Consider the following 13,648-nt stretch of genomic DNA (forward strand, 5'->3'; position numbering starts at 1 on the left):
AATATAATTTGAACTTATATGAAAGAAGACCGGTTAAAAAAAAATGTCAAATTAAAAAATTTATTTCGCATACTGTCAAATATAAAAAAGCATGTAGTTTGACATCACAATTTGCCAGAAAATAGCTTAATTTTTAGTACTTTCACAAATAGAATTTATGGAGAATAAGACGGAGAACCGATGAAAATTTATCACTGCAGAAAAACAGATGAACCGACAAACTAACATGATAAAGTAATAAGCATATTTTTTATAATTCTTTTTCTCTTGGAAATCTAGTAAATGATGTTAATGTTAGAGAAAAATTAAGGCTTTTCTTTTATTTTTTGATCTATTATAATTTAATGGGGTGGGTGTGAAAAAGAAAAAAATCAATAATTATTATCATTTCAATTTAAATCAGAAATGATTAAATATATGTATAGTATATGTATATGTATTTGTATATCTATATGTATAAAATTAAAAAATTAAAGAAAAATTAAAGATTCTAATTAAATTAAGAATTTTTATAAATTTTTTTTATAAAAACGAAAACAGGCAGTTATTCTGCAAGTCAACTCTGTAATATTTGCATAAATGATAATAAATTAGATCATTACTACTCCGGGATTTCCTGCATCTTACTGTTTTTAAATAAACCATCTTGCTATTGACATAATTTATGTTACACTTAAGAACTAATAATAGCTTGAGATTTTCCTAAAATAACTTTTGAAGCTGAATATATCCGCTTAGTACTAAACTAAGTGTGCTATTATTAGTATAAACTAAATGCATTTGATTATGCGGAACTATTATATTTACACTATACGGAAATTCTAAGCTAGATCTAAATAATTTCTATTATCAACTAAGTTTTAAGTTATGCGAAGATTCTGTGGATCACATCAACATTACACAGAATTCATATATTTACCATCATAAAGCGTTTGTAATCATATATTCTCGGAGAGCATTATTTCTTGAATATACGTTCTTCGAATACTCTGCGAATATAACTTTATATGGCAATAATAAAATCATAATAACATTACAGTAGCACACAAACACTTCTTGCTTAATGTCAATTCCTTTTAAACTCTTGAATTACTCGTAAATTTTACAAAAAAAAAAAGAAGAATGAATAAAATAAGTACATAGAAATTTTTATTTTATTAATCATGATGATTTTTCTTACATCAGAAACAAAAGAGAAAAAATGTTAAAAGTGAAAAAGATCATAAAAACAACAAAAAAAATTTTATTTATTTTAAGAGGATTCCTTAAAGTGACTTGCTTCGTACCATCATCTTCCATTACATGCACATATACATAAGACATACATTTGTATACCGGCTGATTCTGTAATGTATACAACAACATATACCATTCGATAGAGGATCGAAAATGGGTAAAACATTTGTGCCGGACTGGGTGGCAAATCTCAAGGGTTCGTGATTTCCAGGGATTTCAACAATTCTATAAAAAAATTTTTGAGGTTTTGAAAAATTTCTTACGAAATTATCAAGTTAGAAAAAACTGAAAAAATAAAGCAAGAGAAAAATTTGATTTTCCCTAAAGTTCGAATACTTGGTATTCCGAAGGTACATAAAATACAGAAACCAACCAGCATGTTTATTTTAAGCCCTTTACTAGGCTTTTCAGAAACTCTTCGCTTGAAGTTGCGACGAAAGTTATATTCAAAAAAAAAACTTGGATAAGTAAAAATTTCCTGAAAATTCATTAAAATCCCTGGAACGCTGAAACTCTTGAGATTTGGCACCCAGTCCGGAAAGTTGTATATTTTTCAGAATTACCCTGTATATATAAATGTATATTTAACTTGAATTTTAAAATATAACAATATTAACCTATAAAAGTAATTAAGAATAAAAGAATTTCGTAAAAATATTGATTGCGCTGTGTATAACAAGATTTCAATAAAAATAGCAAATATAATTAAATATCCTTAATGGGGTTTCAATTGATTTAATGATGATGAAATTTACACAGAGTTTTTTACATAATAAAATTGGTAAAATAAATTCCTTTTTTATATAGGTAAATATTTAATATTAAATCTACGGCTCTTATTTACACCAACTTTTAATTTTAAAGGAAGAAAGCAAATTTAGTAATTACCGATTTTTTTTTTTTTTAAATTTTATTACAATTAAATTAATTTCTATGGGTTTTCTAATTCCAATAGTTTTACCTTTAAATATCTGATCTATTAAATTAAATTTGATTCTCTTATTAAAATTAAGTGACACTTGAAAAAATTGTTATTTAAATCCTAAATGATTTAATTTACATATGAAATCGAAAAAAAAAACCTAGGTTTCATAATGATTAGCTAGATGACTAAAATACGAAACACTGAGTACACTAAAATCTTTTAAATTTTTTCTTTTTAAATTGCGAAAAAAAACTAGAAAAAATTTATGTTCCTATTAACTTTACCCTATTAGCCTCTATAGCCCCTATCGGCTTTATAGGCTGTCTCTTTCTAAAAACTCCATATTCCATCACAATAAGAAACTTATTTCAAACTTAAAAGCGGAATCTTAAAATACTAAGTAAGAACGACTATTTTTTAATCAAATAATCAAAAACTTTCCATTTCCTTGTCGTACCAAGGGTCAAAACATTTATCAGCTGTACTAAAAAGAGCAAATACTTTTTTAAAAAATTAAAAAGTAAATGCAATAGTAGAAGCAATAGTGCAACAGGTCTCTCTATCCTGTAATGCCACAAGAAATAGGTTGTAACATGTGCAATTTTTAAATACGGTAAGCTTTGAATTTCCAGTTCTCTTTACATATTGTCATTTGTAAATGACTTAATGCCATTTAATGTCATTCTTATAAGTCAAATTACGTCATGCTTTTAAAATATAACACACATATTTCAATTAACAAAAATACATTAAATGTACCTAAATACAAAAAAATGATATATTAAGGAGAAACACCTTTTCGGGAATTTCACTTTAAAATTCAAAACATAACCTATTACAAACAAAATGTTAAAGTATCCTAAAATACCGGATGAAATAAACATCAAAATAATCTTAAATTATGAGTTTGTGTGTATATTTGGCATAACTGTTTCTTACCTGTTATAAAATTTATTTATAGATAACAACAAATACACTTGTAATAAAATTATTATCACTTCTACACTCACAATAATATGTTTGTATATATACATTAACACATACTTATAATATATCATAAATGTTTATAACTATAATATAAGTACATATTTGTTGACAACAGCAAAAAAAAACTCAGAAGTAAGGAAGATAACCTTAAAATCCAATCATAAAATCTGGGCCAACTTAAAGTATATAGATATTAACTTATACTTAGATTTAAAAATATCGAACCCAAATTATATTATATCCTGCTTGTTGAAAGAAAAAAAAATCGAGCATCAGATTAGTCACACTTTTCTAAAGAAGTATCCAGTATATTTTTAAAATGCATCTACACGTACACATACATAGATGATTATGTATAAGAAGTGTCTCATCCTCGAGAAATTCGTAAGAAAATAGTTTTCAAGAGTTATTTACTGATTTCCATCTTCTAAAGCTCATTTCAATTTTTTTCCGTTTCTTAGGACTTATATTAAATTTGTTACCATAAATATATCGGAAAAAGAGCTAGAAAAATGTCTCTAGCTCTTGTTCCGATATTTATACCATATTTGACCATTTATACCATTTATATCATATTTGGCGATATTAGAATGTTGTCTACATTGGTTTAGAACAAATAAAATCAAATTATTTAAACTTTATTCCATTGACTTCAAGAGGTTTGATTGAATATATTGACAGATTTCATTTCCGGAGCTGATTTAGGGATCAGTCTACTTATCCGCATCAAATTATAACTTATACTAGAGTATAAGTATAAGTATAAATACTTATACTTATACTCTAGTGTAAGTATTAAATTGCAGTTACTTTTCAATTTACTACTTACACTAGAACACACAATGCCATAATTAAATTTGCGTTTTAACTCCTTTTCTTGCGAACAATTTAATTTCATATTGCCACTTTTCGGATCAGTTAAGTTTAGTTTTAAATAGCAGAAATTTGAATATTCGGCTCACCCAGTAAATAGAATACAACAATATACCTTAGTACCGTTTAAAAATATTAAGTGAAAATTCTACAATCGACCTTAACGGACCAAATTACACCCTGCACTAAGACAATCTGATTACAATATCAAAACCTAATGAGCTAAAATTTTCGAGACGTGTGCAAATTATAATTCTGCTCTTTCGACTATAACTATAATTTGATTAATTTTTGGAACACTTGAAATTATCTTTTTGAGTTGTATGGCACCTACCCGAACTCGTTATTTGAATTGATATAATTTCAGTAACAGCCGTGCTTGGCAGACAGTTTGGTGGTGTTTACTCTTTTCGCTTAAATTATAATTATGGCGAATAGACGGACATCTCTAAATCAAAAAATATAATATATGCGTGCTTATACCACAGACGACTGCTTGCTCCTTCAACTGGTTACAAACTAAGGTATTGGGTATAAAAAGACATAAACATCAATTCTGATTTCGAGTCAACAAAACGGAACAAAAGACATTAGAAAAAAATAAATTCATTTTTTTTTAAGTTTCGAAACGTTGTTAGAATATTATGGCAACTAGAATAAAAACAAACAAAAAAAAACTATAAAAATGATCAACGCAAAAAAACAAACTTGTTCTGTTTTCTTATGAAATATAAGTGAATTATAAAAGGCAGGTAAGAAAATATAAAAGATTTCTTAAATAAAAAGGAGAAACAGAATCAGATTATTCTTATATGCCTTTTTAAGAGCTTGATACATATATATACACAATATATATGTATATGCATATTATTCATATTTATAACAATATATTCCACTTTCAACCTCACCATTCAAAAAGGTCCTTCACCTCATCCTTTTCAGTACATATAACAAAATTAACAAAATGTAACAAAGAATAATGTATAAATTCATACACAAAAGGCACTCATCACATAATATACTTGTATGCTATGTAAGAAAAAGCAAATTACTAGAACCTTAACTAACTTACCTTTAACAAAAAGTAAAAAATAAAACGGTAACAACAAAAATACATGTTATAAATATTTTTTTTTTCTTTACCTTTGAAAATTTTTATGAAAAAATGAAAACATCAAAAAGGTAGGTTAACTTTGCAATACAACTATAATAACCTTACACAAATAATATTCTTAACTTACATATTATGTACTACAGTAATATTTGTAACTATCTCAGGTTAAAGGGACTTACACACACATTCTTACACATTTGAACACTTACATTCATATATGGATGTACGTATGAATATGAATACGGTCATTAAAAATCTAAAATACAATAAAAGGAACTCATCTTTATGTGAGTGCATACACATATTTTATACTGAAACGATATGTGCATATTTGTATACAATGGCGGAATGAATTATACAAGAACTAGCTGTCATTTAGAATCCCGAACAATAAAACATTCTTTTGAAATCTGAGAAAAAATATACGGCCAAGGAATTAGAGTTACTGGTTTTCTACTGGTACGCTCTTCTTGTTTTGCATAAAACCTATAAGAAAATGTAACAGTGTATGTATTTTGCTGGAGTTTCTAAAATTAATTTTGTCATGCCAGGAATAATAGCTACAAAAAATAACCTTATCTAAGCTATATGGACCCGCCAAAAAGTGTTATTCCTACCTACAAAAACAAGTCCTCGTGGAATAAATTATCCAAGTCTCTCAGGGCAATGACATTCTGATGACCGCAACAGACGTCTATACTCTTAACATTCAATTTCTTCGCAATCTAATGCAAAATACAATGTCACGTCAACAATGACGTTGTGAAAATTTATTATTTTTGCGTTGATAATGCTGCTCTTTATTTTCTTTGTAACAACCTTTTCTCGAATAGAAAACTTTGATATTTCAAAGTAAACAAGAAATTTTGAAGACCGCGTAAAATTGGCATTTAAAATGATTCGTCACTGTTTACATTCTTCATATAAGAAATAAGTAAATACAATATATATATATGTATATGTGTATTGATACAATTATGTGTACAAATATACCTTCTCATATCATAAGTTCATCTTATTAAAAAGTTCATTTCAAGTTTTCTTCATTTGAAATTCAATATTACCAACGTAGATTTATATTATTATAGAAGTTTAACAAAATTAAAAAATAAATTTTCTTTTTATATTATCAAGCTTATCATGCAACTTTTTATATAATTTTAATAATAAATATGTCGGTCACACCCTTAAAATTCAAACCACAATACTTGGATTTTAGCGTTGTATGTGGAAAATTTTTAGTGTTAAAAGAAATTTAAAGTTTATTTAAAGTTGAAAAACTCTAATTAAATTACGTTATTTATTTCAACCGAATTACGAGTATTTATATACACACTATTATACATAACAAAGTGGGTATTTAAACTTTCTTTGATTTTGTTAGTTCTAAGAACAACCAATTATACTTTATAGCACAAACTTACAAAGTGAATACAAAAAAATATTCAATTTTAAACTTTTCGTATTAAGTTGTTCGTTTCTAACGAAAGAAAAGGAAATGTTAGTTATATTTATGCACCACATATAGTGTGTAAGATGTATGTATAACATTAGTAATTTTCATTTCTGAAAAACCTACCTTGTACTATTTGCTTTAAGTAAATTTAAGCAAATTTATTCTCAATATTAGAATCAATATTGACTCTAGGTACTATCGACTATTCATGGGCGCTTTAAGCTTCCACATTCATGACGAATACAAGCTTATGTAAATCTGCATGCACTTGCAGATTTTCTTTGTGTTGCAAACGTTAGAACTAATTCTCAAGATTTCTCGAGCAAATTTGACATACAGGCACAAAGAGGAAGTAAGAAACGACAGCATTTAAAATTCATTTGAATAAAATTTGTTTTTTCGAAAATTTTATTCAAATTTGAGTTTCGAAAATCAAATTAACTAAAAATGTATTCTAAGCGGCGATTTACAAACTTTATAGAAGTCAAAAAGCACTTGGAATTCACAGCTACTAGTTAAAACTTTTAAACTTAGTTACAACTTTTCTTGAAGATGTCGTGAAACTATAAAATTTTCTCAAAATATTGCAAGACGTTTAAATTATAAAGTAAAACTCACTCATATTACGAACTTTTATTAGTGTCGCTATTTTATTTTATATTCCTTGCGTTCCACTTACGTTAAAAGAGTAGTTGGAAGCAATCAATAAATATAGAACCTTGTTTTCTAGACAATAAGAGTGTACCACTTTCTGTTATACTATATTAGTTACAAAATTTATAACCAGACTGTATTTTTTTCACGTGGTAAGTACTTACTACTTCATTGTAAAGTTATAAAAAATAATTTTCAACATAATATTAATATTTTTAAATATGACAACATAGCATCAACCTTTATTCACCTTATTGGCGCGCTTTATTATAAAATTAACATTATTGTAAAGCGATAAAAAGTGGAAAGAACAAAAGAATTCATTTTTTTTCTCGCTTTTGTTTTATGTCTTCCATTCTGCCTATTGTCATTATTAAATCATCAAAATGTAGCATCAATCCTTTGATATAAAAAATACTAACATAACATTTTCTTCTTATATAATATTTTAATATCTATCTATTCTATACCGTACTACTTCTTATATAATAAGCGGTGAATATAGAAAATATTTATATTATGTATATATACTCTATCTATATGAATGCATGTATATATTTGATTCTATTCTCATTTCATCTGCTTCTATATACCTAACTAATGATCATTGAAATATGAAAAAAAAATCAACGATGAGTTCGTGTTTTATTTTTTGATTCAGTTTTTGCTTTTATCTTGATTCTTATATAAATTGAACAGAGTAAGATACCCTTTTATATTATATTAAATATAGGTATATAATTACATATACCAATACATGCAGATCAGATGCATTCTCTATATCATCACCATCATCACACAAATAAGAAAATCGAAGAAAAGAAGAGTATTTTATGCTGGCTGTTAAGCTTCCATACACAATGATGGACACTTATAATTTTAAAGAGTGAATGTATGGGTTATCAGACCGACTGAAAATTTACAAAAAAAAAAATGTTAACTCCATATAATAAGGAAAGGGAATTAAAAAACAATAAAGAAAAGGGTAAATAAATTTTTTTTTTTGTTTTCTCTCTCATTCTTATAGAAAATTATGTAAAATGCAACATCGCATTTTTTTTTACTTTTTTTTTCCTATAAGTTGCAACATAAGTACATAAATTGAGTACAATTTTCTTCTTTTAAATTGTTGGAAAACATGAAGTGTTACCTATAATTAACCAATTATTAATCACCAATTTTTAATATTAAAAGTGTTACTAATAAAAGAAATTTAAAATTCAAAACACCTGCAATATTATTGCATGACATTAGAATTCTTTCTTATACCCGCTGAAAATGCTCGAATTACATTACTAATTGTTTCTTATTCAGTGTTGTCATTCGAGGAATGTCACTGAGTTCAAAACTCATCATACTTGTATAACTTAAATCTGCTATAAACATATTTTGTTCATATACTTTCCATTAGAAATTAGAGATTTTGTTTTGTTTTAAGCCTAAATAATGAAAATGGTGCTCTATTGAAATAATTTTCTCATTACCAATTAATGTAGTAAACGCATACTATTGAAAGGAAGAATTTTTAGTAGAATATAGTAATTAAAAGAAAAATTGTACCTAATGCCAAGAATGTTGGACCTATTTTTATCAAAGTATAAAGATATACGAGTAATACTAATTTCTTAATTCGAAGACAATTCACTCACCTATTGCTTACTTTATTTCTAATTTATTGCTTTATTTAAGCTTTGTGAAGTTTATAATATCAAGGGGCAAATTTTGACCGATAATTGGTAGGTGACAAAATATTAATATTATAAAAAAAACGTTAGCGGTCATGATTCAGAAACATCAACTTTTGAATCCTCTAACTATAAATTAATGACAATTCAATTTAATGGTTAAATTAAAGGATCCTGATCCCATTTTTAGATGATCTTTTGAGATTGAATTAATAAATCATCATTTTCCGCTATTACTACACTAATAAATTGATGGATGCCATCAGAAATTTAATTGTCCTCATGTTAGTACACAAAAAAAATCGTCCTACAACTCAATTCCTTTGCAACACTCATAGTTCGTTATGGTCCATATGAAAAAAACTTGTTATGACTTATGATCCTTGTCTTATCCGAAAAAAAAAATAATAAAAAAAAATGTTGAACATTTGGGTTACCTAATTATTGCATATATACAAAAAAATTATAGTTATATGAAATTGTGTTGTTACATTATACGAGTATTCCTATTAATATATACATAATAGTTACATATTATGCACACATGCATATATATATTTATCTAACAAAAAAGTAAACACAAGATACTTCGATTTTTTTTTTCAATTTTTAATTTTATGCTTATTCAATCGTTTCATTTATAATTTATGCGCATAATTTTTAAAGCTATTTTATATTTATATGCATACACACATGTATATGTGTATGTAAATGATTATGTTGCGCACATTTATTTAGATCTAAACAAAATGCATGTATGTGTTTGTGTATCTATAGATATTTTACTTTACGACCATATGATCATGTCATATATACAAAACTATAAATATAAAAGCAAATTGATCAATTGATCGTCTCGTACGGTGCATGTTTTAAAAACGTGGTGAGATTCAGTAATCATCGTGGTGTATTATTTTATATGAAATAATAATTATGCTATATATACAGATACACAATTGCATATAAGTATATATACAAATTGTTAACACATACAAAATGTATTGTTTTTTCTTTAATATATCTGTGGCAATAAGGAAGAACTGCCTAAATCGAGTCATTATGATATTTAAACTTAAAAACTATAATCTAGCTAAATAGTACTCAATTGGGAAAATTCTAAAATGGTCAAAAAGTAAGAAAAATCTTGAAAATATTTCATTAAATTATTTTTTTGGAAAAACTTACAGCCTGCAGTAGCTGCGGGGGTCCTACTTTCCCACTCAGTTCACTCAAAAATCTACAATCTACAATCTACTATGTTTTGCTACTACGAACAGTCAAAAGGCAAAACTTGTTATCTTTAGCAGGAGAAGTACCAAGTAAAATTTTCGTAAAATTGTTTTTAACATTCTTAATTTCGAATTTACTTCACAAAACAATTATTATTGGATTAGATTGTTTTGTCTTATTGCCACCGAACGTACTCAATTTTGTATAACTGAATGTGTGTATTTAGTATTAAATGGGTAAGTTAAAGTGAATTTAAAAAGTCTTAATGTTGTAGATATTTATAGGCATGATTACAGCGAATTGAATATGATTTTTTTCTTATTGGAGAACTTGTTTTCAAGTGAACACGATCAATATAAAACAAAAATAAAAAATATATTTAAAATGTTATACAATGTACACACAATCTACTTATTTTATGCATTTTATATTATACTGTACGCCATAAATAAAGTTCACTTTAAATATAAAAATCGAAAGGAATTGGACTCTATTTCCAATTATTCTAGAATGTTTTTTTTTTTATTTGTAGAAAATTCTAAGGCAAAAACGGCTATACCCGACACATGCATATACAATAAAAAAAAAGTATATTAGTGCATTAACAATCGCATGAATATTGGTATATATAGCCCACAGGAGACATAATTATATTAACTATATGTATGTAGGTACTTGTGAATACATACAATCTTATATTAAGATTTATACGAATAAATAACTGCATATTTACAATATTTGTGTATGTACATTTATTTTTTTTCTCCTTCTTATGTCTATCTACTTTTGTTAATTTATTTTTAATCTTATTATGTACATTTTAAATCTTTTATAGAGACAACCCTGTCCTCCCTTCCATCCAATTCAATTACATACATATATATATTATAATGACGCTTTCCCGTGAATTTGTTAAGTTCATACAACATGATTCCTTATGCTTATTGATTTCTGTTTTGGTTCCCATAAATTATATTAGGAAAATATATGTAGTATCTGACATTAAATTGAAGTTTTAAAGAAAATTATGTGCCTATCTACATGGACGTATTTATCATTAATATTTCTATTGCATAATGTATGCGTTTTATATTATATACATTACGTTACGTTGTATTACGTTAAATTGTAATGTATATAACATAAATACACCATAAATAAATGCATGTGAACTTTATTGAACTTCAAAGTTGAATATTGTTCAAGATTATTTTGAATAATGGAAAAATATATTTTTAATTTTAAATTAAATGCGATTATTAAATTAAAAGGTCAATGTCATTTCTTTAACTTAGAAATTTAATTTGAAGATATGTTCATATTGTGTATGGAGAAATTGAAGTTATTATTTGAAAAAAACTAATAAATGTAGTGTATACATATGTATTATGTAGCTGCAACAATTTTATATGAATGGGAATAAATGTAATTTAATCGTAGATTCATTAAAATATTTGAAAATTTTCTGAAGAAAAGAAGAACAGAAAATTGGAGATTTTCACATTATCCAAAAATGTATTGTTAAATGAACTATGCCGAAACGAAATATAATTATTGAAAAAGTACAGTCGTCCAATTAATTAATGAAAGAAATTTCTGACATTTTTCAATTTTAATAGGATATCCAAGCTGAAATTTAAGTTTTGGTAACGGACAGAACGACTAAGAAAATTCAAATTTGTTGCAATACTTTAAAATTATCATTAATTTTGCTTCTTAAGTTTAATATTATACTGACATAATATTCAAATATTATTTCCATTATTCAAAAGGAACTCAATTTAAAATTTTTTACAAATTAATCATGCTAATTTTTTTGATACATAATAAAATGTTCGAGGAACTCTAGATAAAAAAACATTATTACCTATAATACATAAATATTCACACGTTTTAAACATAAGTACATACATGATTTGTTAATTTTTTAATGCACGAATACACTTAAAATGCACGCTACTTCCTAAATAAATACCAATTATATATAAATGTATATATTTTAGTTTCCCATTATAAATATCTCATAGTTAAATCTTATTCCTGGTATAATTTTAAATGTACTTAAATAATAGCGTATACAGATTGCTATACATAATATTTTTATAATTTTAATTGAATTATAATTAAAATATAATAATATAAAATTTACTTTAAGTTAAATTTTTTTTGATATGAGGAAAACAGGTGCAAAAACAGGTGTCAGTCGAAAAAGATTTTATGAGAGCAAAAATTTCAGTAATAAAAAATGAAGGAAATCATGTGCAAATTATATAAGAAGATATTAGATTTCCTTTAAAAAAATTTCTTGGTATACTTGTATAAATAAATTTAATAACATTTTTAATATCATTATTAAATATAGAGTAAATACGATCAGTTGGTAACAGAGATGTTCAAATTTTGAAGGAATCATTGTCCATTTTTTAGTTATTCTTTTAAATTTTAAAATTGTTTTGTCACACAGATTTAATTGATATCTCATATCGCTGCATGTAACCATACAAATATATACTCTAAGCTCTAAAAATTTTAATATCCTAATTTCTTTATAAGAAATTAGCTTTCAAATATTTATCAATCAACTGTTATAAATATTTATACAGTTGAAATACTATAAAAAAATATCATTATAAAAATTGATTTGAATATTAGATTTGAAACATTTTCGGAGTTTTCTCCGAAAGCCGATTTTTTTAGTTAATGCATTTTTTTGGGCAAGGGATACTTTAAAATTTTTTATATTTTACAATATTGCAAATGTAATTTCCGAAAAATTAAGAATCTATTTGAAAATACGAAAAATATAAATAAAAAATTAAGAATCTGATTAAGTAAAGTCTTAATCCGAATTTTTTTTTCTTAAATGAGAGATTCTAAGTATTTCAATAAATTGAATAAAATTAAATTAATTAGTTTTCGCTATTTCCAAAATGCACAATCAATCACTTAAAACGAAATCCTGATTCGGAATATCATAGTATTCGGAGTAGTTCGGACTTTTTTTTTAATTTTATATTCTAATTACGGTAATCATATAAAATTCAAATGTAAGTACCTACACATTTTTTTACCTTCCATGTTCGAAGATGATAAATTTTCTTATATTTTAAATATCCTGACAGCTTCATACCCATAGTATTCCACAACATTATTATTATTTGAATTAATTGATTATATTAAAAATTTTTCATTCCCATATTGTCACTGAAGCAGTAAAATGACGTAAAATTGATATTTTTATGGTTAAAATTAAAAAAATAAATTGTCATAATAAAAAGAAATCTAATTATTATTTAAGATTTACTGATGATCAACCATATTCACATTGTTCTTTCATAGCTGCTCACGAGATTAAAGAATTTTTCAAGTAAGCAAATGGTAAATATTGTTTTTATAATAGTATTTGTGATAAATAAAAATCTCATACGTACATACATACATAGATTGATTTTGTTACAAATATTAAAATTCTCTTTTATACTATAAAC

This window comes from Condylostylus longicornis, unplaced genomic scaffold (genome assembly GCF_029603195.1).
Source record: "Condylostylus longicornis isolate FDR11 unplaced genomic scaffold, ASM2960319v2 ptg000044l, whole genome shotgun sequence".
In the NCBI taxonomy this organism is placed as follows: Eukaryota; Metazoa; Arthropoda; class Insecta; order Diptera; family Dolichopodidae; genus Condylostylus; species Condylostylus longicornis.